This window comes from Hemitrygon akajei, chromosome 30, assembly GCF_048418815.1.
Source record: "Hemitrygon akajei chromosome 30, sHemAka1.3, whole genome shotgun sequence".
Lineage (NCBI taxonomy): Eukaryota > Metazoa > Chordata > Chondrichthyes > Myliobatiformes > Dasyatidae > Hemitrygon > Hemitrygon akajei.
Genome location: NC_133153.1, coordinates 30,704,453 through 30,731,024, shown reverse-complemented (window position 1 = coordinate 30,731,024; position 26,572 = coordinate 30,704,453). Strand labels below are relative to the sequence as shown.

Sequence of the window (26,572 nt, the reverse complement as noted above, 5' to 3'; positions counted from 1 at the left end):
CTTGAGATTCATTCTCAAATTCAGATTCAAATTCATTTATTAATTGCACGTATATCGAAACATATGGTGAGATGTGTTGTTTGCACTGACAACCAACAGAACCTAAGGCTGTGCTGGGGGCAGCCCGCAAGTGTTGCCACTGATGCACCATCAATAACTCTCGGGAACGTGAGGTGAGGTAGGCTTTTATTAGCTGGAAGAGAGCACTATCAGCAGCAAGAGACCATCACACAACATCCTGGAGACTGAGGGAGGAGCAGTGCATCCAATCGCCTTTATACAGGGGTCTGTGGGAGGAGCCACAGGAGCAGTTAGCAGGGCGGGCATGTCCAGACAGGCATATGTAGTTCACCACAGCCACACATTCCAGTGCCAACTTAACACGCTCACAAAGCTCAGCAGAACTATACCGAAGACGACCAGCAACAGAGCGACATCAGCTGTACAACACACACAAAACGTTGGGAGAGTTTAAAAGCGAGCAGAGTTGAAAAAGTGACGGTTACTTCTTCAGCGGTTTGATTGGGGCACGACTGCACGAGCGCATGGAGGTCGGCCAGTGAGAACTGCGGGAAGAGTTTAAAAGGAAGACAGCTTTACAGAGCAGAGAGTGGTGAGTGCGTGTAATGGTCTGCCAGTGGCAGCGATGGAGGCAGGAACGATAGGGTCTTTTAAGAGACACCTGGATGGATACATGGAGCTTAGAAAAATAGCCTATGAGTAAGCCTAGGTAATTCTAAGTTAAGGACATGTTCGGCACAGCTTTGTAGGTCGAAGGGCCTGTATTGTGCTGTAGGTTTTCTATGTAACTCAGCTGGTCAAGCGACATCTGTGGAAATTAATAACCTCTTTCCTCCCTTCTACCCACACACGTGGACAGTCCTCCAATTCTCCAGGCCTCCAGTCTCCAGGCTCCAAGCCTCATCCATCAGGCTTCAACTTGCAGAGTTCCAGTTACCAGTTGTGCTTTTTAGAATGATACCATTTTAACAAACTCATCCACTGACTCTGGCAGCTCATTCCATATGCTCACCTCCCTCTGCGTGTAAATATACCTATGAACCCAACCCGCAGTTCTGGACTCCTCCTACCACGGAGAAAAGACTGTTGCCATCCACCTTATCTATGTCTTTTTTAATGTTATACTTTTATTTAAGCTTGCCCCCACCATTTCTCTACATTCCAAGAATATAGACCTAGTCTGGCCAACCCTATAACTCAGGCATTGCAGTCCTGAGTTATATATTTCTTCACTAAATATTCTTTGCACTCTCTCCAGTTTAACCAAGACTTTTCCCTAACAGGTTGGCCAAAACTGTACATTGGTGTGACACCACCAATAAGTTACACAACTGCAACATATTGTCCCAACTCCTAGTCTCAGTGTCTTGACTGACAAAGGCCAGCAAGCTAAAAGCTTTCTTCATCCCCTTGTCTACCTATGATGCTAGGTCTCCATGCTCAATTGCACTTTCTAGTGCCCTACAACACAAATCCTATTCTGGTTTAACTTTCCAAATGCTTCACACCACACTTATTTGCTTTGAAATAAAGCCTACTTGGCTTTATTTACATGGCCTACTTTCCAATTTTCACGTGTTACGTACCCGTGACACGTGACAGTGGTACCCTTGTCACGTGACTGGGGTTGAAGTTATACTGGACATGAGGGAATGGTTTTGTGATGGTGGAGTGATGTCATTTTCCTGCCAGGAGAGGTCATGTGACAGGTTTTTCTACAGGGTATAAAAGGAAGACCCACCCTGTCAGGTGGGGCAGTTCGTGGCGGAATTTGCCAGGATGACTTCATGTCACTGCGTGATTTAATGTGATGACGCAGTTTAGTTAAAAATGAAGTTTTATATAATGCCTAAAGTTTAAAAGGTCACTGCCAACGGTTTCTTTGCTGATGGAGAGTGAACAAAAGTTTGGAAGATGGAGATCGAGGAAAATCGATTTTCGACGGTGGATTGAGTTCGACCTTGTTTGATCCTCATTCGGAAGGATTTCGTTGACTATTCTCGTTGTTAATCCCTGGGTTGACCAGAAAGGATTGAGAATAGTGTGGGAAGAAAGGTCAGTACTTTTGAGCCATTATATTTTATAAAATTCTTCGTGGGAAAGTTCGACGCCGGGGAATCGAAGGACATCGACGTGGAAGAGAATTTACATCGCTTTAAAAAGTCTCTCCTTTTAAAAGTACTGTGAGCTTTTGAACTTTTGGCATATCGCTATAAAGAACTGTTTTCTTTCGGCATATCGTTCTAAAGAACTGTTTTTTCCCAATACCGCTTTAAAGACTGTTTGGGACTGCAAAGCTATTAAGAACTGTGAATGTGTCGCACAGCAGCTGTTTTCCGGTTACGTTTGGGTTTGTTTACTTTTGAGGGGGTTTGTTTCAGTGTTTAATAAACGTGTTATTTGTTGTTAAACCCTTGCCTATCTCATCTATATTTATTGTTGCCTGAATACGTAACATTAATTATGGGGGCTACGTCCGGAATTGAATCGTTTGAGTTTAAAATGCTTTTTGAATTTTGAATCGGTGTTTTGGTAACGGGGATTGTTCGATTTTTTTTTGTTTGTTTGACTTGTGGTTGGTATTCGGCAACGATGAATATTGATGAGTTTCTGGATTCGCCAGACGTGGATTTGTTAGCGACGGCGAAAAAAACTGAAGTATCTGAGATTGCTAAGAGATTGCAACTTAAAGGTATTTTGGTGACAACATCAAAAGCTGTAATACAGAGAAAGATCGCATCACATTTTGTGGCTTCCGGTCATTTTGATGAATCGATTTTAGAATCGTTTCCAATAAGTAATCTGGAGATGCAGTTGCAAATCGAACAAATGATGTTAGAGAGGTGTAAAATGGAAGCTGAACAAAAGTAGAGAGATTTTGAATATGCAATGGCGAAATTAAGGTCTGGGAATCAGTCTTCTGATTTTAAAAAACCGTTTGTTGCTAGTCAAGAAATTAAATTGGTCCCTCCATTTAGTGAAACAGAAGTGGAAAGATATTTTCAACATTTTGAAACTATTGCTCGGATGTCAGAGTGGCCGAAAGATAAATGGTCAGTGTTGTTACAGAGTGTGATTAAAGGCAAAGCACAGCAAGTTTACACAGCTTTAACTGCTGCGCAAGCATTAGATTATGATATTGTGAAAACAAATATTCTCAAGGCATACGAATTAGTCCCAGAAGCTTATAGGGAAAGATTCAGGAGTTTGAAAAAGTCTGTGGAAAAGACTTATGTGGAATTTGCCTATGATAAAGCTATGTGTTTTGAGAGATGGGTTTCTTCTAAAAATGTAAATGAGGACTATGAGACATTGAGAAAGCTGATTTTAATGGAGGAATTTAAAAGCATTCCTGTTGAAGTAAGGACCTACTTAAATGAGAGGGATACTGATAAATTGCATGACTGTGCTAGATTAGCTGATGAGTATGTTTTAATCCATAAGAATAAATTTCCTCAGGGTAGAATGTTTAAGAGGGAAAATAATATGGAGACTCCAGGTAAATTAGAAATTAAATCAGAGGTTAATGAGAGAGGTAAGGAGGAAGGAAAACCTGTGAAGGAAAGACAGTTTGGTCTTATTTGTAACTATTGTAAGAAGCCTGGCCATGTAATAGCTAACTGTTTCAAATTGAAAAAGAAAGAGAAGGAAGCAGTTCCAGATGCTTGTGTGCAACATACTGAAGCACCTGTAAAGTTACAGGGTTTGGTAAACACAAATGAGGATTTGTTAGAGTCTGACAAAGTTAGAAAGGGATACGATCATTTTATAACTGAAGGGTTTGTATCCTTGAAAGAAGGATCTACTCTGGTGCCAATAAAAATTCTTAGGGATACTGGAGCTTCTCAATCACTGATGTTAGATAGTGTGTTGAAGTTTAATGAAGAGAGTGATACTGGTGAGGTGAATTACATAAGAGGTGTTGGAAGTGATTTTATGCCTGTACATTTACATGAAGTAAATTTAAAGTCAGGGTTAGTTACAGGATTTGTTAAAGTAGGACTACAGCATAGCTTACCTGTGAAGGGTATTTCTTTATTGTTAGGTAATGACTTGGCAGGTGGACAAGTTTTTCCTGAAGTGCATTTGACAATGGAATCAGAGGAACCAGAGGTGAATTCTAACACAGATTCTTCCTGTGTTGTGACTAGAGCGATGGCTAAAAAAATTGATGTGCAGAATGAGGTTGTTACTCATGACTGTTCAACTCAGGATTCGAGTTTTGAGGATGTGTCAGAGACTTTCTTACCTTCGTTGTTTGAACAAGATTCTGGGAGTAAGTCTGACTATGAAGATTTATCTCTGTCTCGGAAGGAGATGATAGCAGAGCAGAATAGAGATCCTGAGATTGTAAAATTAAGGGAACAAGCTTTACTAGGTAGTGAAATTGAGAAGGTGTCAGTAGGATATTACTTGGAAAAAGGAGTGTTGATGAGGAAGTGGAGGTCGCCTACAATTCCTGCAAGTGAGGAATGGAATGTTGTTTATCAGGTAGTTGTTCCTAAAGTTTATCGGAATGAGATTTTGACTTTAGCTCATAGTGTGCCTTTAGGTGGACATCAAGGGGTAAGGAAAACTGTGGACAAGATTTTAAAACATTTTTACTGGCCTGGTTTAAGAAAAGATGTGGCGATGTTTTGTAAGACGTGCCATACTTGTCAAATTGTGGGTAAACCAAATCAGGTTACACCAGTAGCTCCATTACAACCTATTCCAGCATTCAGTGAACCGTTTTCTAAAGTTATTGTAGATTGTGTTGGTCCATTACCAAAGACAAAAACTGGTTATCAGTATTTGTTGACTATCATGTGTACTTCGTCTAGGTTTCCAGAGGCAGTACCACTTAGGAATATAAAAGCTAAAACTGTGACGAAGGCTCTTATAAAATTCTTTACTTATTTTGGATTGCCTAAGGAAATACAAACTGATCAAGGTAGTAATTTTATGTCTGGATTGTTTCAACAGATAGTTTATAAATTGGGAGCTAAGCAAATCACTTCGTCTGCATACCATCCAGAATCGCAAGGTGCTTTGGAGAGGTTTCATTCTACTCTCAAGAATATGATTAGGACATATTGTGTGGAAAATGAAAGTGACTGGGATGAGAGTATAAGCTTACTTTTATTTGCAGTAAGGGAATCGGTACAGGAATCTTTAGGTTTTAGTCCATTTGAACTTGTGTTTGGGCATAGAGTTAGAGGACCTTTAGCTTTATTGAAGGAACAGTGGATTAGTAAGGAAGTGCATACTAATTTGTTGGACTATGTTTTGAAATTTAAGGACAGGTTACATAAAGCTTGTAGTTTAGCCAAGGAAAATTTAAAGTTGGCTCAGGAGAAAATGAAAACTTGGTATGATAAGGAAGCTAGGATGAGGATGTTTAAGCCTGGAGATAAGGTGTTGGTTCTTTTCCCAGTGCAGACAAATCCTTTACAAGCTAGATTTCATGGACCTTATGAAATTGTGTCTAGAATCAATGATGTGGATTACGTAATAAAAACTCCAGATCGTAGAAGGTCAACACAACTTTGCCACATAAATATGATTAAACCATATTTTGAGAAACAATCTGGTACTGTGACTGTTGTGGTTAGTGAGAATGAGTTTGATTTAACTGGGAACATGATAGATGATTCATCTGACTTTCATTCTAAATCTAACATTGTTTCGGTTAGGTTACCTAATTCGACCATTTTGGAAAATATGGATGAGAAATTAGCACATTTACAGCTAGAGCAGAAACAACAGATGAAGGAATTGATTTTTAAGTATAAGGATTTGTTTCCAGATGTTCCGAGAAGGACTACTATAGCTTCACATGATGTAGATGTTGGAGATGCCAAACCTATTAAACAACATCCATATAGGATGAACATGGAAAAATGTGAACTTGCTGAGAAGGAAATTGAATTAGAGAATGATATTAGAGAAATTGAATTAGAGAATGATATTATTAGACATTCTAACTCGAATTGGAGTTCGCCATGTGTTATGGTGCCAAAACCTGATGGTAGTATTAGGTTTTGTACGGACTATAGGAAGGTGAATGCTGTAACGAAAACAGATGCATATCCAATTCCTAGAGTAGATGATTGTGTAGATAAAGTTGGGAAAGCAAAGTTCCTTACAAAGATTGATTTATTGAAAGGGTATTGGTGTGTTCCATTAACGGACAGAGGTAGAGAGATTTCTGCATTTGTAACTCCATCTGGGTTATATGAGTATAATGTTCTTCCATTTGGGATGAAGAATGCCCCAGGTACTTTCCAGAGGATGATTAATTCTGTGATTCAGGGATTGAAAGATACTGATGCTTATATTGATGATTTAGTGACAGGAAATGATACTTGGGAAGCACACATAATTGCGGTGGAGAAATTGTTTGAAAAGCTTTCAAAAGCTAACTTGACTATTAATTTAGCCAAGAGTGAATTTGGACATGCCACTGTGACTTACCTTGGTTATGTTGTAGGTCAAGGTAAGGTAGCTCCTGTTCAGGCAAAAGTTCAGGCAATTTTAGAGATTCCCACTCCGACGGGGAAAAAAACTCTCAGAAGATTTTTGGGAATGGTAGGATATTATAGAAAATTTTGTAAGAATTTTGCTAATGTTGCCCTTCCATTAACTAATCTTCTGCAGAAGAATGTAAAGTTTGTGTGGACAGTGCCTTGTCAGGAAGCATTTGAAAAATTGAAAACAATGATATGTCAACAACCTGTGCTTAAGGCACCTGACTTTGGAAAACCTTTTTCATTAGCTGTAGATGCTAGTGATGAAGCTGCGGGAGCAGTATTGATGCAAAGGAATGAGGGTGATGAGGTTGATCATCCAGTAGCTTACTTTTCTAAGAAATTTAATAAGCATCAAAGAAACTATTCAACAATAGAGAAAGAATTGTTATCTCTTGTTTTGGCTTTAGAATATTTTGAGGTATATGTTGGTACAACTCAAAAACCACTTATTGTTTACACTGATCATAATCCGTTAGTTTTTCTGAGTAAGATGAAAAACAAAAACAGAAGATTGTTAAATTGGAGTTTGATGTTACAAGAGTACAATATTGTGATAACTCATATTAAAGGTAGAGATAATGTGGTTGCTGATTGTCTATCTCGATGTTGAATGTACAATGTAATATTTTTTTTGTTTGGAGTGGTTTTTTTTTATTGTAACACTCCTACTGTATTATATATTGTGTATGTTATAATTTATACATTTGTTTTTTTTTGTAAGAAATTGTTAAAATTTTTGTTCTTGTCAGACCAAAAATGTTTTTTTGGAGGGAGGTGTTACGTACCCGTGACACGTGACAGTGGTACCCTTGTCACGTGACTGGGGTTGAAGTTATACTGGACATGAGGGAATGGTTTTGTGATGGTGGAGTGATGTCATTTTCCCGCCAGGAGAGGTCATGTGACAGGTTTTTTCTACAGGGTATAAAAGGAAGACCCACCCTGTCAGGTGGGGCAGTTCGTGGCGGAATTTGCCAGGATGACTTCATGTCACTGCGTGATTTAATGTGATGACGCAGTTTAGTTAAAAATGAAGTTTTATATAATGCCTAAAGTTTAAAAGGTCACTGCCAACGGTTTCTTTGCTGATGGAGAGTGAACAAAAGTTTGGAAGATGGAGATCGAGGAAAATCGATTTTCGACGGTGGATTGAGTTCGACCTTGTTTGATCCTCATTCGGAAGGATTTCGTTGACTATTCTCGTTGTTAATCCCTGGGTTGACCAGAAAGGATTGAGAATAGTGTGGGAAGAAAGGTCAGTACTTTTGAGCCATTATATTTTATAAAATTCTTCGTGGGAAAGTTCGACGCCGGGGAATCGAAGGACATCGACGTGGAAGAGAATTTACATCGCTTTAAAAAGTCTCTCCTTTTAAAAGTACTGTGAGCTTTTGAACTTTTGGCATATCGCTATAAAGAACTGTTTTCTTTCGGCATATCGTTCTAAAGAACTGTTTTTTCCCAATACCGCTTTAAAGACTGTTTGGGACTGCAAAGCTATTAAGAACTGTGAATGTGTCGCACAGCAGCTGTTTTCCGGTTACGTTTGGGTTTGTTTACTTTTGAGGGGGTTTGTTTCAGTGTTTAATAAACGTGATATTTGTTGTTAAACCCTTGCCTATCTCATCTATATTTATTGCTGCCTGAATACGTAACACAGGCAACACAGTAGTGCAGTGGTTAGTGTAAAGCTATAACAATGATAGCTGTAAAATCTGGGTTCAACTCCTGCCTCTGCCTGTAAGGAGTTTGTATGTTCTCCCCATGACCACATGGGCTTCTTCCAGCTGCTCCAGTTTTTTCCCCCAGCTACCATGTTGGTGGCAGTAGTGTGGCAACACTTGTAGGCTGCCCAGAACAATCCTCACTGATTTGATTTGCCGTAAGTAAGACTTATTTCGGAATATTGGTAGCTCAGGTTGGCTATTTGGAAGTTTGTTTGAACACTGAGCTTGGCGAAATCTTTGCAGAAGTTTTGGCTCCATTCAAGAAGCCCATCATCAGTGCACAGTTGAGGGTGCTGTCTCCTCAGAATGCCTCTTGGAGGCATTGTCTTTTGAAGAAGTCCTCAGCTGGTTGAATGGTTTCACAGCAACCTTGCACTCAGTGCAATAAGACCAACAAATTGATTGTGGACTTTGGGAAAGGGGAAGTCAAGGGAACACACACACCCATTCTCATCAGCAGTGGAAAGAGTGAGCAGGTTCAAGTTCATGACTATCAATATCTCTGAAGATCTATCCTAGGTACAACATATTGATGCAATTACAAAAAGGCTATATTTCATTAGTAGTTTGAGGAAATTTGATATGTTACCAAAAACTCAAGCAAATTTTTAGATGTGCCGTGGAGAGCATTCTAATTGGTTGCATCACCGTCTAGTTTGGAAGGGCCACCGCACAGAATTGGAAACCTGCACAAATTTACAAACTCAGCCAGCTCTATCATGGACACTGGAATCCCCAGCAGCAAGGACTTCTTCAAAAGACAATGCTTCAAAGAGGTGGTATCCATAATTAAGGACCTGATCAATCAGGCCATGCCCACGTCTCATTGCTACAATCAAGGAGGACGCATAGGAGCCTGAAGACACACACTCAACTTTTAAGGAATAGCTTCTTCCCCTCTGCCATTAGGTTTCAGAATGGACAACGAAACCATGTACACTACCTCACTATATTTTTGGCCTCTTTTTGCACTACTTATTTAATTTAATTATATATATGTATTTCTTATTGTAATTTATAACTTTTAAAATCATGTATTGCATTGTACCGCTGCTGCAAAAAACAAATTTCACAACATTCACTTGTCTCTGATCTCCGAAGCGCGATATATGCTTCATTCATTTTTCTAACCAATGCCTCATCAGCCAGGACTCCTAATAATTTCCAGATTTATCCTTCAAATCATATTATCTATTTATTTATTGTTTGTTTGTTGCTTATACATGCAGTTTGTCTTCCTTTGCACACTGGTTGATTGACAGTCCTTGTGTGCAGTTCATCATTGACTCTCTTTGTTCTACTGTGAATGCCTGCAAGAAATCCAGAATAAGGTAATGTAATCCAGAGAGGTAATGTTGCAGCTGTATAGGATCCTGATCAGACCCCACTTGGAGTACTGTGCTCAGTTCTGGTCGCCTCACTACAGGAAGGATGTGGAAACCATAGAAAGGGTGCACAGGAGATTTACAAGGATGTTGCCTGGATTGGGGAGCACGCCTTATGAGAGTAGCTCTAGTGACCTTGGCCTTTTCTCCTTGGAGGATGAGAGGTGACCTGATAGAGGTGAATAAGACGATGAGAGCCATTGATGGTGTGGATAGTTAGAGGCTTTTTCCCAGGGCTGAAATAGCCAACATGAGAGGGCACAGCTTTAAGGTGCTTGGAAGTAGGTACAGAGGAGATGTCGGGGTAAATTTTTTACACAGAGAGTGGTGAGTGCATGGAATGGGCTGCCAAAAACGGTGGTGGTGGCAGATATGATAGGGTCTTTTAAGAGACTCCTGGATAGGAACATGGAGCTTAGAAAAATAGAGGGCTATGGGTAACCCTAGGTAATTTCTAAAGTAAGTATATGTTCGGCACAGCATTGTGGGCCCAACAGCCTGTATTGTGCTGTAGGTTTTCTGTGTTTCCAAGTTTCTGGGGGGAGGGGAAGGCAGTGATAGGTGAAGCCAGGTGAGGGTAAAGGTGGGTGGATAGGAGAGGGTGAAGTGAGAAGCGAGGAGGTGATGGGTGGAAAAGATAAAGGGCTGAAGAAGAAGGAATCTGATAGGAGAGGAGCATTTACTTCCACCATCTTCAACGAAGTTCTACCACCAAATACATCTTTACCCACCCCAAACCCCACATTCTGCTGGCGTCGCTTGCTCCGTGATTCCCTTGTCCATTTGTTCCTGCCCACTGATCTCCCTCCTGGCACTTAACCCTGCAAGAGAAGAAGGGCTACACCTGCCCATTCACCTCTTTCCTCACCTCCATTCAGGACCCTAAACAGTCTTTCCAGGCGAGACAATACTTCTACTGTATCAGGCGATCGCGATGCAGCTTCCTCTACCTCAGTGAGACCCCAGCGTAAACGGGGGCTGCTTTGTTGAGCACCTTCGCTCTGTCTGTAACAAGTGGACAATTATTTTAATTCCAATCCCCATTCCCATTCATACGTGTTCATCCATGGACCCCTCTACCGCAAGATCCGGCCATTCTCAGGTGTGAATTCTGTCTGGGTAGCTTCCACCCTGATGGCATGAACCTTGACTTATCAAATTTCTGATCATTTATGCCCCTCCCCCCTCTTCTTCCATTCACCATTATGGTTCCCCTCTTAATTTTTCTCTTCTCCTTATCTGCCTATCAACTCCCTCTGGTGCTCCTCTTCCTTCCCTTTCTCCCATGGTTTGCTCTCCTCACTTAACAAATTCCATCTCCTTCAGCCCTTTACCTTTTTCACACATGACCTCTCAGATTATCTCTTCATCTCCCCTCCCTCACCAACCTGGCCCACCTATCACCTTTGAGCTTATACTCCTCCCCCTCTTGGCTCCACCTTCCCCTTCCTTTCCAGTTCTGATGAAAGGGGCTCGGACCAAAACATTGACTCTTTGTTCCTTTCTATAGATGCTGCCTGATCTGCTGATTTCCTCCAGCATTTTGCATGGCTTGCTCTGGATTTTCAGAGTTGCAGAACCTCTTGTGCTTATGATTTATTGACCGACCCACTAGTCCCTCCAGCACTTGAGATGCGTTATTAAAAGCAACGATGACTCAGAAAGACTCTGCCTCTGAACTTGCTGCTGAAAACAGAAATATGATAGATTGTGAATAGAAAAAATGCGGCAAGATAAACGACGCATGATAAGAGAAGCTTAAAAGCTGTGGTGCCTCCATTAGAAAAGTGCCATACTCTTTTCCTTTGCTGAAGTTACAACCGCTTTGAAGCTATTACTTTTGACCACGACAGTAAGTAAAAGGTAAAAAGTACAAACAACATATTATGTAAACTACCTTGCACTTTCAGATGATGATAACGGATAACCTCGAGTTCTAAAACACGCCTGTGCATTTGTTTGTGAATGTTTTACAGATTGTATTTTCAGAAATTAAGAATTGCATTATTAGTAGAAGCTGATTTTTTTTGTGTGTGCCGTGCAGTATTATATTAACAGAGGAGTTTGAACATTTTCCCCATGACTGTGTGGGTTTCCTCCCACAGTTCAAAGATTAGTTGGTTAACTGGTCATTGTAAATTGTCCTGTGATTAGGTCAATTGTTGGGGCAGTGCAGCTTGATGGGGCAGAATGGCTTATACCGTGCTGAATCTCTCAATAAATAAATCCTGTTTCGATCACAAACAAGAGAAAATCTGCAGATGCCAGAAATCCAAGCCACACACACAAAATGCTGGAGGAACTCAGCAGGCCAGACAGCATCTATGGTATAGGGTACAGTCGATGTTTCAGGCTGAGATCCTTTGGCGCCGTCGGAGAAAAAAAAAGATGAGGAGTGGATTTAAAAGTTGGAGTCGAGGGGAGGGAGAAGCACAAGGTGAGAGATGAAACCGGGATGGGGAGGGGTGAAGTAAAGAGCTGGGCGGTTGATTAGTGAAAGAGATACAGGACTGGAGTAGGGGGAAATCTAATAGGAGAGGACAGAAGACCATGAAAGAAAGAAAGGCGAGAGGAGCACCAGAGGAAGGTGATGGGCAGGTAAGCAGATAAGGTGAGAGAGGGGAAAGGGGATGGGGAATGGTGGGGAGGCAATACCAGAAGTTAGAGAAATGGATGTTTATGCCATCAGGTTGGAGGCTAACCAGACGGAATATAAGGTATTGTTCCTCAAACCTGAGTGTGGCCTCATTGTGACAGTAGAGGAGGCCGTGGACTGACATGTCAGAATGGGAATGGGAGGTAGAATTGAAATGTACAGCCACTGGGAGATCCTACTTCTTCTGGCGGACAGAGTGTAGGTGCTTGGCGAAGATGTGCTTGGTGGTGGGATCCCGTTGGAGGTGGCGGACTTTGGTGGGGTGGTAGGTGAGGACAAGAGGAACTTTATCCCTGGCAGGGTGGCGTGAGAGCAGATGTCTGTGAAATGGAAGAGATGCAGTTGAGGGCAGTGTTGACGGTGGAAGATGGGAATCCCCTTTCTTTGAAAAAGGAGGTCATCTCCTCTGTTCTGGAATGAAAAGCCTCATCCTGAGAGCAGATGCAAAGGAGATGGAGGAATTGAGAGAAGGGGTTGGTGTTTTTACAAGTGGAAGAGGTATAGTCTAGGTAGCTGTGAGAGTCCTTGGGTTTATAATAGACATCAGTAGATAATCTGTCTCCAGACATAGAGACAGAGAGATCGAGAAAGGAGAGGGAGGTGTTGGAAATGGACCAACAAAATTTAAGAGCAGGGTGGAAGTTGGAGGCAAAGTTGATGAAGTTGACGAGCACCACGTAGGTGCAGGGAGCAGCACAATGCAGTTGTCAATGCAGTGTAGGAAAAGAGGGGTACGGACACCAGAGTAAGCTTGGAACATAGACTGTTCGACGCAGCCAACAAAAAGGCAGGCGCCCATGGCTACACCTTTTGTTTGAAGGAAGTGGGAAGAGACAAAGGAGAAATCATTGAGAGTGAGGACTAGATCCACTAGACAGAGTAGAGTGGTGGTGGAGGGGAACTGGTTGGGTCTGGTGTCCAGAAAGAAATGGAGAGCTTTGAGGCCTTCCTGGTTGGGGATGGAAGTGTACAGGGACTGGACCTCCATAGTGAAAATAAAATGATGGGGGCCAGGGAACGTGAAATCATTGAAAAGATCCAGAGAATGTGAAGTGTAATTGAAATCCTGTTTCAATCTCACAATCTTCTTCTACTTATTCTATGACTAACCCTGTCAAACTTTGCACCATTCTAATCAATTTAAATTGGTATATTGGTTTATTATTGTTAATGCTGCATGCAATAGGTACACTGAGAAACATGTTTTACATATTATCCAAACAGCAGGACTAGCAAGTGTCTTATACTGCGCATTAAGTGGTAAGGAAATGCTTTAACAGTCCTGATGAAGAGTTGATGCACCATCAATAATTCTCGGAGACGTGAGGTGAGATATAGGCTTTTATTGGCTAGGTGAAAGAACAAACAGCAATTGACCACCACACTAGATCCTGGAGACTGAGGCCGGGGCTGTGTCTCCAATTGCCTTTATACTGGGGTCTGTGGGAGGAGCCACGGTCAGTGTCAGCAGGGGGGGCGTGTCCAGACAGGTATATGTAGTTCACCACAAGAGTCTCAGCTGAAACATTGACTCTTTATTCCCCTCCATGGATGTTACCTGACCTGATGAGTTCTTTCAGCAATTTGTGTGCGTTACTCTGGATTTTCAGCATCTGCCGAAACCCTTGCATTTATGTTGCGAGGGCCACTTTACAGGAGATGGTCACTTAATGTCCTCCTTCACTCAGGGTCTTTTTTTTGTGTGAGACTCTGTATTTTACAGTTATCATAATTATATGTACAATGTCTGCCTTGTGCTGTGTGTGACTATTGGTAATGTGAGTTGAATCTTGGCCCCGGAGTAACGCTGTTTTGTTTGACTGTATTCATGGGTATTCATGTGTAGTTAAACTACAATTAAACTTGAACTTGTTTGTATCGCGATAATTTCATTGCAGGCCAGTTAGCATAATCAAACACTAGAACGTAGAGCCCTGATTGTCTGTGGAAAGAGAAAATGAGTTCTAGTTTCAGGCTCAAACCAAGGGACAGTTTTCGTGTCTCACCAAGTCCACATGACCACATATACAACATTGTCATGGCACACTGAGGTAATTAATCAGCAGCAATACTTGTTATACTTCAGTGATACTTTCTGGCAAAGTTATCCCATCCTCTCCTCTCAGCAATAGTTATACTTAGGCACGCAGTGGCCACTTTATTAGGGGCAAACAATAAAAGTAAGCAAAATACATTTAGAGCAAAATTCAGTCCTCAGACACGGAACCCAGACCAGACAGAGCAGGCCCACTGCCTCAGCCTTAGTTCAGCAAAGAACAGCAGGAAGCAGAACTGGCCCATTCTTTCCTGCAGTCCTGACACCCTGCCTTATCAATCATCTGGCCTGGCGTTTAAATCCTCCAAACATCGATTCATTGCTCTCTCAAAGACTGGGACCTGTTGCATTGATACACTTTGGGCCTAGACCCCACCCCCCCCGCCATACGTCAGCCCGTGCCCAATATTTCCCAATTAGTCCGATGCTTAAATTGATCAAATCTCGCTATTGGTTTAGGTGTAAGGGCTCTGAATCTCCTCCACTCTGCTTGCTTCAACTCTGACTCTGTCTCAAATATGCCTTGACCTTGCTCCTGCACACACACACTTCGACCCTCCACTCAGCCTTGCTTCCTCATTGTTTGCAGTGACCGTATACCATGAATATTTACAGAAAATGTGTTATTAGTAAAATATTTAATTGTATTTCTTACTTTGAAAGCCACCATGAAGTTGTTGCTTGACTTCAGCAGCACCATCTTAAACTGGATTAGATATTTGTATTAAAGAGCAGGTGTATAGGTGTACCTAACAAAGTGACCTCTGAGGTAGTTTTTCGATTAAGCTCAAATTTACAGTTTCCTTATCTTTGTGGTTTAACCATATCACCATAAATTCAACACAGTCTTCAACATATGGCCTGCCTTACAATAACTGTCTTATGTTTTAATGTTACAGGTTGTATAATTCAGATGTTCCCCATTCTCACCTTGAGAGGATGAAATGACCAAACATTATAGGATATCTGTGGTGAACTACATATACCTGTCTGGACACGCCCCCTGCTGACTGCTCCTGTGGCTCCTCCCACAGACCCCTGTATAAAGGCGATTGAGGTCTGAGCCCGGCCTCTCAGTCTCCAGGATGTAGTATGGTGGTCACTCACTGCTCGTTCCTTCTTCCAGTCAATAAAAGCCGATATCTCACTTTTACGTCTCAGAGTGAGTTACTGATGGTGCATCAATATCCCAAACCAGAAAATGTCACAGTGGGAATCTCAAGTCTTTATGGTGGAAGATATGCATTGCTGATCAGGATTTGTTGCTATGGGGCATACAAAGTCAGAGCTTTCCATTTCACCACTCCTTGTTACTTTGGTATTTGCAATACAAAGTCTTGCTCCTTGAACTCATAAAAAGAACCTGTTGCTCACTATCCCTGTGGTAACTTGTCATCCTTGAAACATCAGCTGAGCCCATGAACCAGAAAGGTGACCTAGTTGTGTAGCTGAGTTCTGCTTCCAAATTAAATTTGTGTGTTGTATGTCATTCAAATTCAGCTACAACTGGGAGTGTACTCCATACAGTGAGTAGAGTTAAGGTGGTGACAAGAAAACACACAACTACATGTAAAATGTTTTTTGTTACCTATATATTATTATGCTTACCAACATTTCTAATTATTTCTACAACAGGATCGGTGTGATCAGCTATTTTCAAGATGGATAGTCCTGGATGGAAAAGCAGATTGCAGATTGCATGTGCTCTTAGCATTTTCATCATGCTGCCTTGTCCAGTCACACAAGGGGCTAAGATATTGGTTGTACCCGTGGATGGAAGTCATTGGATCAATATGGAGATTCTAATAGAAAAACTAAAAGAACACGGACACAATATCACAGTGCTTTCTTACTCATCAACTTTGTATGTAAAAGAAAGACCAGATCTCTTTGAATTCATAAGGACTAAACAAGAGAAAGATATTGAACAATTTGGAGTTTTGAAGCAGCTTGAATATCTTGTGCAAAATTCATTGGAAAGCTTCCAGAATGGTTGGACAACATGGGGCAAAATTAAGTTGCTGTTAACTTATAATCTTTTCAAGTATTATTTACATAGATTTTTTCAGGATGAAACCAGGGCAATATTTGAAAACAAAAGCTTGTTAAACCGACTTAAGAATGCAGATTTTGAGATATTGCTTACAGATCCCGTTTTAGTTGCTGGTCCAATGCTTGCTTATTATTTAAAAGTCCCATTGGTGTATAATGTTCGATGGCTTCCTTTTGGAGAAGCTCATTCTCATTTTGCTCCATCGCCACTTTCTTACATCCCAAATCCAGGCTCACACTTTACAGATAAAATGAATTTTCTCCAGAGAACAGAAAACATTGTGCAGTATCTTATTCAGCTAGTCATCTCAGAATTATTTATATACCCAATATATAAAGAAATCTGTCATCAACATCTGGGACCAGACACAGACATCCAAACGCTTCTCTTGAGGGCTGATTTGTTGCTAATGAGAATGGATTTTGTGTTTGAATTCCCAAGACCCACCATGCCAAATATTGTCTACATTGGAGGCTTCCAGTGTAAACCAGCCCGACCACTAGCGGCAGAGTTTGAAGAGTTTGTTCAAAGCTCAGGAAAGCATGGACTTATTGTGATGTCGTTAGGATCTGTTATACATTCCTTGCCAAAGCAGATTACAATGGAAATAGCTGAGGCATTTGCTCAAGTACCCCAGAAGGTGATTTGGAGATATGATGGAGAAACCCCTCCCAATGTAGGTAATAATACACTACTGATAAAATGGATCCCTCAGAACGACCTTCTGGGACACCCCAACACACGAGTCTTCATTTCTCATGGTGGTACCAATGGTATTTATGAGGCCATCTATCACGGGGTGCCAGTGATTGGCATGCCTCTAATTTTTGACCAGTTTGACAATATAGTCCGACTTGAATCCCAAGGCGCAGCAAAGATGCTTAATGTTGCAACCGTGCATTCAACAGATCTATTGCAGGCACTTAATGAGGTGATAAATGGCACATTTTACCGGGACAACATGAAGAAACTCTCTGCCCTCCATCGGGACCAGCCAGAGTCACCACTGGAGCGAGCCATTTTCTGGATTGAGTATGTTGCCCGACACAAAGGAGCAGGCCATTTGTGCTCTGAATCCTACCGACTGCCCTGGTACGTTTACTACTGTGTTGATGTGATGGTCTTTCTGTTGTCCATGTTATTCATGGTCACAGTGCTGATGGTTGTAGCACTGAAGAAACTTTGTCGTATTGCATGTGGAGGAAAACAAAAGACTGAGTGAGGTTACACTATCTTGTGTTGGGATATGGTGCTTTATGTTGTTTAGAATTAATTGATTTTTTTTCTGAAGTTATTCCATGGAACATTCTTTCCAGATTTCATGAATTTAGCAAAGGCTACTCTGAGAATAAATCATTAGCAATAGACGCGGGAGGTCAGCGGGAGCTGCTCATGGAGTGAGTACTGTTTCAGATCCGCTCCATAACCTTTACTTTTTTTAACCTTTGATCACCCTTATTCAACTTATTGTTACCTACACCAAAAGATTTTTGCTACTTTCTCGGGCTTATCGTTAAGATTTTATTGTGAATTTTGGAAGATATGCAAACAGAAATGGCTCTTAGATCCAAAGGACGAGAACCGGGGCGAAACCCGAACGGTAATGGAAAGAAGCCAGCTCAACCGCAACGCACTGAGTTAACTTATGAACTGCTTATGGAGCTTTTGGATAAAAAATTTGAGGAACAACATCAGGCTTTTCAACGAGATATAAAGGCTTTTCAAGATTATATGGTTAAGACGGATTCAGTAATTAACCAGCAGCAAGCGCTTATCACATCTCTGCAAGAAGAAGCTCGGAAACGAGATTTGACAATTGAAAAATTGCAACAGGATTTAATTTCGACTATTAAACTGGTGGAGACACTTAAAGCCAAGAGTGTCGATTTGGAGAATCGGTCCAGAAGACAGAACCTACGCATACTTGGTCTCCCAGACGGCATAGAAAAAGGCGATCCTTCGAAATACTTTGCTCAATTTCTAAAAGATGCGTTTCCGTCGGTTTTTCCAGAAAACCCTCCGCTACTTGACCGAGCACATAGAATTTGGAGTCGTTGACCGACGGTTTCAGATAAGCCCCCGGTGGTAATCGTCCGATTTCATTACGTACACGACAAAGAACAACTCATTCGTGAAGCTCGAAGGGCTGGGATGATTAAATTTCGTGATTATTGCTTTCGTTTGGTGGATGATTTTAGCCCAGAAGTTATGAAAAAAAGGCTGCTTTTTAAACCTCTGATGTCTGAATGTTATGAGAAAAATCTAAAACTTGCGCTCTTATACCCGGCGAAGCTCAGGATCTCCCCCCCGAATGCTCCGCGTAAAGTATTTTTGTCTACCTTTGAAGCGAAAAAGTATTTGGAGGAGAACTTCCCTACTGATACAGTTACTACTCTCCATTAAATGAGTGATTCTGATCGTGAAAGATGGTTTTCGATTTCTTAAACCAGGGTTAGTCTCTGGTTATTGGTGTAGGTTTATCCTATACTTCATATTTAAGTTAAAATGTGTTTTCGTTATATTAATCGCTTTGTCTTATACACTTTAACTACTATACTATATTTTTGTCTATTATTTTTGTTCCCTTGAAGGTATATTTTTAACCTTTCGAAGTGAATTTTTTGTTTAATATCAAGATAATGGTTTTTTGCAAAGTATTGGTTTAGTTTAAGATGGCGTTATTGTTTCTTTTTTCGTCTTCTTCCTATAATGCATCGCTTATCATAGTTTAAATACTTCTTGATTTGTTTGGGTTATAACCCGATTTATAAACTTTTAGTGATTATATTCCCTTTTTCTTTACAACTCAGCATATTAAGAAGCGTAGTTTTTAGTACTGCGATCATAATTCTTAAAGTCCGGGTGGTTTTTTTTAATATATATCCTTTAAACACGGAGTGGTCTGCCGCTGATATGGGGGTAGAGTTAGTCTCATTTTTTCTTTTTTCTAGTCATATTTTGGCTTTTTTTCTTTTTCATGTGGGGGTGGGGGTTGGTCTGTTTTCCTTTTTAATTTTTCTCTTATCAATTTGTTTTAGTTTTTTTACTTGGGCTGTTCTTGAACTACAAATATGTCTACGATGTCGTCACTTCCGGGTCCGCTCTTTATTTTTGTTCCTCTTCCGGGTGCATGAGTTTATAACATGGTTAACCCTTTATATACCAAAGGGATGACTTTAGAAACATGGCTCAAACCATTAACTTTGTGTCTTGGAATACTAATGGATTAAACCATCCGATTAAACGAAAGAAGATTTTCAAAGTATTCCAAAGACTTAATGCTCATATTATTTTTGTACAAGAAACTCATGTGAGGAAGGAGGACAAATATCGCTTTTTTAGGTCTTGGCGGGGTCAACAGTATCATTCGAATTCGAATGCCAAAGTTAAGGGAGTTTCAATTTTTATTGACTCCTCTATTGCATTTGTTCAACATGATATCCTTTCGGATCCGAATGGTAGATTTTTGTTAATTACGGGTTTAGTCGGTAATAAAAAGGTTGCTATGGTTAATGTTTATGCCCCAAATGTGGATTGTCCTGATTTCTTTAAGTCCTTATTTACTTCTTTACCTAATTTAAATGAATATAAGTTAATAATGGGTGGTGACTTTAATTGTTGTCTAATTCCTTTGATGGACAAATCTACACCTATTCAGACTGTACCCAATAAGTCGGCCACTTGTATTAACTCCTTTTTGACTGATAATGGAGTTTTTGACATTTGGAGATTTCATCATCCTAATGACAAAGAGTTTTCTTTTTTCTCACATGTTTATCACTCCTATTCAAGAATTGATTATTTTTTTTATTGACTCTTGTTTTATTCCATCGGTAATTGGTTGTAATTATGATATTATAGCTATTTCCAACCATGCTCCATTAAAACTTTCTATTAATTTTACGGATACAGCTTTAAGTGCTAGACAATGGCGATTTGACTCTACCTTATTGCAAGAGCCGGACTTTATTAAATTTATGAAGGAACAGATCGATTTCTTCTTTTCAACTAATTCCACGGAGGATATCTCTTGCGGAATACTTTGGGACACCTTTAAAGCGTATATACGTGGACAGATTATCTCTTATTCTGCTGGTCTGAGAAAATGCATTAAGAAGGAAACTCTTTTATTGGTTGATAAAATTAAAGAGATTGACAAGAAATATTCGACTACTCCTAGCAAGGAGCTTTACAAACAAAGGGTTGAACTTCAAATGGAACATAGTTTATTACTTACATCTCCGATTGAAAATCAATTAATGAAAACCAGATCTGATTTTTATATACATAGTGATAAATCGGGAAAACTGTTAGCTAGTCAGCTGAAGAATGTTTCAGTTAAATGGCAAATCACTATGGTTCGTCAGCAGAACGGGGATTTGACAGTTAACCATGATGAGATAAATAAGTCTTTGCAAGACTTTTATACCTCCCTGTATCAATCTGAATTCCCTCAGGATCATAATACCATGTGTGATTTTCTTGGGAAATTGAATTTTCCAAAACTATCATCTGATGATCTTTCAGTAATAGATACTCCGTTTACGGATGCGGAAATTAAAGGGGTCATTTCCTCAATGAATTCTGGGAAAGCACCAGGTCCAGATGTGTACACAGTAGAATTTTTTTAATGTTTTTCTGCTACTCTATCTCCTTGGCTATGCAAGGTTTTTGAAGAAGCAATTAGATTGGGGAATTTGCCTCAATCTTTTTATAGAGCTTCCATTTCCTTAATACTGAAGAAAGATAAAGACCCTACTGATTGTGCATCTTATAGACCAATATCTTTATTGAATGTGGATTCTAAGATTTTTTCCAAGTTACTGGCTTCCAGGCTGGAGAAGGTACTACCCCAAATTATTTCGGAAGACCAAACCGGTTTTATTAAAAATCGCTATTCTTTTTTTAATGTTAGGAGATTATTGAATATTGTTTATACTCCTTCACACAATACTTCAGAATGTGTTATTTCATTAGATGCGGAGAAAGCATTTGATAGAGTTGAATGGCCTTACTTATTTTATGTGCTGGAGAAGTTTAACTTCAGTCCGACCTTTATTTCTTGGATTAAACTGATATATCAAACTCCAGTAGCCTCGGTGTTTACTAATAATCAAAGATCTCCATTTTTTCATTTATTTCGGGGCACTAGACAAGGTTGTCCTCTTAGTCCATTACTATTTAACATCGCTTTAGAACCTTTGGCAATTGCCATCAGAGAATCACAGGATATTTTGGGTATTAATCGTGGAACAGATATTCATAAGGTATCTTTATACGCAGATGATTTATTATTATTCATCTCTAACCCTGAGAAATCTATTCCAGCAGTCTTATCATTGTTGGCTCAATTTAGTGAGTTTTCTGGGTATAAGTTAAATCTTAATAAGAGTGAATTGTTTCCTTTGAATAGACAGGTCCCAAACTATGGTATTTTACCGTTTAAATTAGTTAAAGACTCTTTTACTTACTTAGGGATTAAAATTACAAAAAACCATAAAGAATTATTTAGGTTTAATTTTCTACCCTTAATTGATCAGATTAAAGGCTTGTTTACTAAGTAGTCACCATTATCTTTGTCTCTGATAGGTAGGATTAATGCTATTAAGATGGTTATTTTACCTAAATTTTTATATATTTTTCAAGCGATACCAATTTTTATTCCGAAATCCTTTTTTACTAAAGTTGATTCAAAAATTTCCTCATATATATGGCAGAATAAAAATCCCAGGTTAGGTAAAATATACTTACAGAAGACAAGGAAGGATGGTGGGTTGGCATTACCCAATTTCAGATTTTACTATTGGGCAGTTAATATTAGATATTTGATATGTTGGTTGAAAGAATGGGATGGTCCTTTTGGCCCTCATTGGGTGAGTTTGGAAACTAAATCGGTATCTGCTTATGCTCTGGGTTCTATTTTAGGGACATCTCTCCCTTTTGCTCTTTCTAAATTGCCGAATCGAATCGACAACCCGATAGTTAAATATACCTTACGTATATGGTTTCAATTTCGGAAATTTTTCGGGTTGACTCAATTCGTGTTAAATAGTCCTATTGTATCTAATTGTTTTTTCCACCCCTCAATTATAGATCAAGCTTTTTTGGCTTGGAAAACTAAGGGATTATTAAGATTTTCTGACTTATTTTTGGACAACTGTTTCATGTCTTTTGAGCAATTAGCAAATAAATATAATTTGCCTAGATTTCATTTTTTTAGATACTTACAGGTTAGGCATTTTTTAAGTATGGTACTTCCTTCATTCCCAAATTTTGTGTCTTCAGATATTTTGGAGAGTTTGTTTGAATTAAACCCTTTTCAAAAAGGGCTTATATCAAAACTTTATAATATAATTATGAAGATACGTTCAGTGCCCTTTGATAAGACCAAAAATGATTGGGAAAGAGAGCTTAATCTTATTATTCCTATTGAGAATTGGGATAGAATTCTTCAATTAGTTAATACATCATCTATATGTGCCAAACATTCATTAATACAATTTAAGGTTGTGCATAGGGCCCATATGTCCAAGGATAAATTAGCTCATTTTTATTCTCATATAAACCCTATTTGTGATAGATGTCAATCAGAAATCGCGTCTTTAACTCATATGTTTTGGTCATGTCTGATTTTGGAAAAATATTGGACAGATATTTTTGATATTATTTCGGCGGTACTGAACATTGATTTACAACCCCATCCTATTACCGCAATTTTTGGTTTACCGATGATGGGCTCACTTCACTTATCTCCTTCCGCCTGTCGAATGATTGCTTTTCTCACTTTGATGGCTAGAAGATCTATTTTGTTGAATTGGAAGGAAATTAATCCTCCCACGGTATTTCATTGGCTTTCTCAAACTATGTTATGTCTAAATTTAGAAAAAATTAGAAGTGCTGTATTTGATACTTCTATTAAATTTGAAAAGATATGGAGACCATTTATTCAATATTTTCATATGATGTAATGGCCCTGTGCCAGGCTTATAGGTTTTTTCAGCTTTAATCGTATGTATGTTGAGAGGATCGGAGTTGACGACATTGATGTTTATGTATGCTTGTGAGATATTATGAACAGCCCTTTTTTTTTTCTTCTCTTTTTTTTTAGTTTTTTTTTAGTTTTTTCTTCCTTTTTTGTTTTTTTTTCTTAGATATTAGATTAGTAGATTAGTTAACTTTCATATATAGATTTATATATTTTTTCTCTTTTTTTATATTATATATTATGGAATATCTAGACTTACCTTGTTCATATATATACTATATGGTTTATGTTTTGGGAAAGCTTACTTATACTGTATTCATTGTTTATGTATTCCTTCATGTGTAATGGGAGTTTATAAGTTTGTAATCCATTATTAATATTTTAATTGGATTTTGTTCTTAATATTTTTAATACTAATAAAAAGATTAAAAGAGAGAGAAATAGACACATTATAATATAGACTTTGTGCTTTGATATACACAAAAGAATTGAAACTACCTGATCCGCATTTCACAGGGAAAACAGGGGATGTAAAAGAGTAAAGTGACTAGAGGTATAAGGGAAAACAAACTAATTCAGCTGACCTATGAATAAAAAAATATTCTTTTGAAATGTATTTAATTTTAATGATTCTTCATGTCGGTCAAATTATTTTTATCACTCATGAATCCTAGTGAAATTTTGGTCTAAAAATTATGCAAGAAATGTCAAAGTTCAGTGTCAAGTGTATCTTTGATGCTGATTGAAATACAGAATAAGTAGTTTTCAATGTGCAGGAAAAATGTATTTACGCATATCGTCTGCAGACAAGTGGGCAGCAATATCAAGCGATCTGAAGAGGAATGGTCTGAAGGTTCCCCAAACCTGTTGAGTCACTCAGATTCCATCAATGTATTGCATGCATTAACCTTAACATGTTTGCTCAACAACAATCTATCAATGTTCATCAACCAATTATCCCTCTAGACCAGGGGTTCCCAACCTTTTTGATGTTGTGAAACAATACCTTTAAACAGGGGGTCTGCGGAGCCCAGTTTGGAACCCAGCTCAAGACTAAGTAGCTTAAGTAACTTGAGTGGAAGGAGTTGCAAATATCCTAAACTTGTAACATGCAAAATGCCTACACTGGTATACCCCTCCCCCAATTTACATTCATTTGTATCTATACATCATTGTGATGTCAAGATTCAATTGAACACAGGCCTAGGTGATGCAAATTGTCCTTCTGTTTTATCCTATCACTCCTTAACTGTGGTTATATTTGCTCTAAGATGTGATGCCCCAAAATGTAGTCTGTCTAGAGCTTTTGCTTTGTTGGCCTGACATCTAATCTATTTTTATCATTTAATTATTTAGTGCTTTGTGTACAATCCCACAATAATTAGCATTTATATACACAGTAGCCACTCTATTAGGTATATCCTGCAATATTCCCTGCAATTTGTAATGACCAGTGTGCGCAAAAATCTTGTGCTGTGCAATTTTTTCTCAGTGACAACAACTTGTGTGCACGGAATAATTTCTTCAATAAAAAATATTAATAAGCCTATTCTAAGATATGCAGACAAATAATCATAAAGGCCATGTTGTCAACACCATCTGCAGCAGAAACCGCAAAAAGGAGTGTGATTGTGTGCGATCATGAAATATGCTTACAATCCTAACGATGTAGAGGGTGACAACCTTTTGTCTGCAGTTTAAGTTGCTTTGTCTGTTAGTAGCACACCGTACAGGTAACTTTGACCTCCTGTATCTAGTAAGTTGGTCATTGAATGCATGTTTGTGGTCTGCTGCTGCTGTAGCCCAAGGTTTGATGTGTATGCATTCGAGACGCACCTCTGCACACCACTGTTTTACTGCATAGTTATTTGAAATACCGTCACCTTCCTGTCAGCTTGAACCACTCTAGCCTTTCTCCGCTGACATTTCTCATTAACGAGATGTTTTCACCCACAAGACTGCCATTCACTGGTGTTTTTTTTTAAATTTCTCACAGCATTCTCTATAAAATCTAGAAACTGTTGTGCATGAAAACCCAAAGGGATGAGCAGTTTCTGAGATACTCGAACCACCCCATCTGGCATCATGGATAGTTTTCATGATGGATCGTACTGGATGCAAATACAGATTATAAGTATTCTTAGTATCATTTTCATCACATGTCCAGTTACCCAAGGGTCTGAAATATTGGTTATACCTGTGGATGGAAGTCATTGGATTAATATGGAGTTTCCAACAGGAAAACGGAAACAACATGGAAGCATTATCACAATGCTTGGTTACCCTTCATCTTGGCTAATGTAAGAATGTTTTGATCCCTATCAGGACCTCCTCACTCTTTCTTCCTACGTCATTGGTACTGATGTGTACCATGACATCTGGCTACTCACCCTCCCATTTCAAAATGCTGGGTATGCGATCAGAGACATCCCTGACCCTAGCACCCGGGAGGCAACAAATCATCCGGGAGTCTCTGTCGCGACCATAGAATCTCCTGTCTGTACCTCTAACTAGTTTCAGGGAGGTAGTTACGCCAAAGGAGGGGCGCACAGGTAATTGGGTTACCGTCAGGTGAGGGAAGGGGAAAGGGCAGGCAGAGCAGGGCTCCCCTGTGGCCATTCCCCTCAGCAACAAGTATACCAATTTGGATACTGTTGGGGGGGATGACTTACCTGGGACAAGCTGTGGCAGCCGGATCTCTGGCACTGAGTCTGGTTCTGCAGTGCAGAAGGGAAGGGGGAAGAAGAGGAGAGTGGTAGTGATATAGGACTCAATAGTTAGAGGTACAGACAGGAGATTCTATGGTCGTGACAGAGGCTCCCAGATGATTTGTTGCCTCCTGGGTGCTAGGGTCAGGGATATCTCAGTGTTGTTCAAATTCAAGAAAAACATGATAAACTTGTAAGGAATAAGGTGATGAAAAGATTTGTGGAACTGTCATTGAAGAGGTTGAATAATAGTTAGACACAATGGCATCATAATATCTTCCAAAAGTTAATGATGAATTTTTAATATAAATGTCATCAATGGCATCAAGATTTTAATATAGCAGTGTTTCAAAACAAAACACAGTTAAAACAATTTGAAAGTGCACACTTTGATTTCATACTTACAGATTCCTTTGACAAGGTTCAAAGTAAATTTTATTATCTGAGTACATATACTGTATGTCACCAT

At 39.4% G+C, this 26,572-nt stretch overlaps 1 long non-coding RNA gene and 1 pseudogene across 1 annotated transcript; one reads left to right on the top strand and one right to left on the bottom strand.

Annotated features, from left to right (window-relative positions):
- Positions 1-394: 394 nt before the first annotated feature.
- On the top strand, positions 395-19,812 carry LOC140718934 (UDP-glucuronosyltransferase 2C1 pseudogene; annotated as a pseudogene).
- On the bottom strand, positions 9,475-11,633 carry LOC140718936 (uncharacterized). The gene is made up of 3 exons (XR_012096832.1): positions 11,543-11,633; positions 10,514-10,650; positions 9,475-9,570 (listed from the first exon to the last, which is right to left on the bottom strand). It is a non-coding gene; the product is annotated as an uncharacterized lncRNA (long non-coding RNA).
- Positions 19,813-26,572: the final 6,760 nt, after the last annotated feature.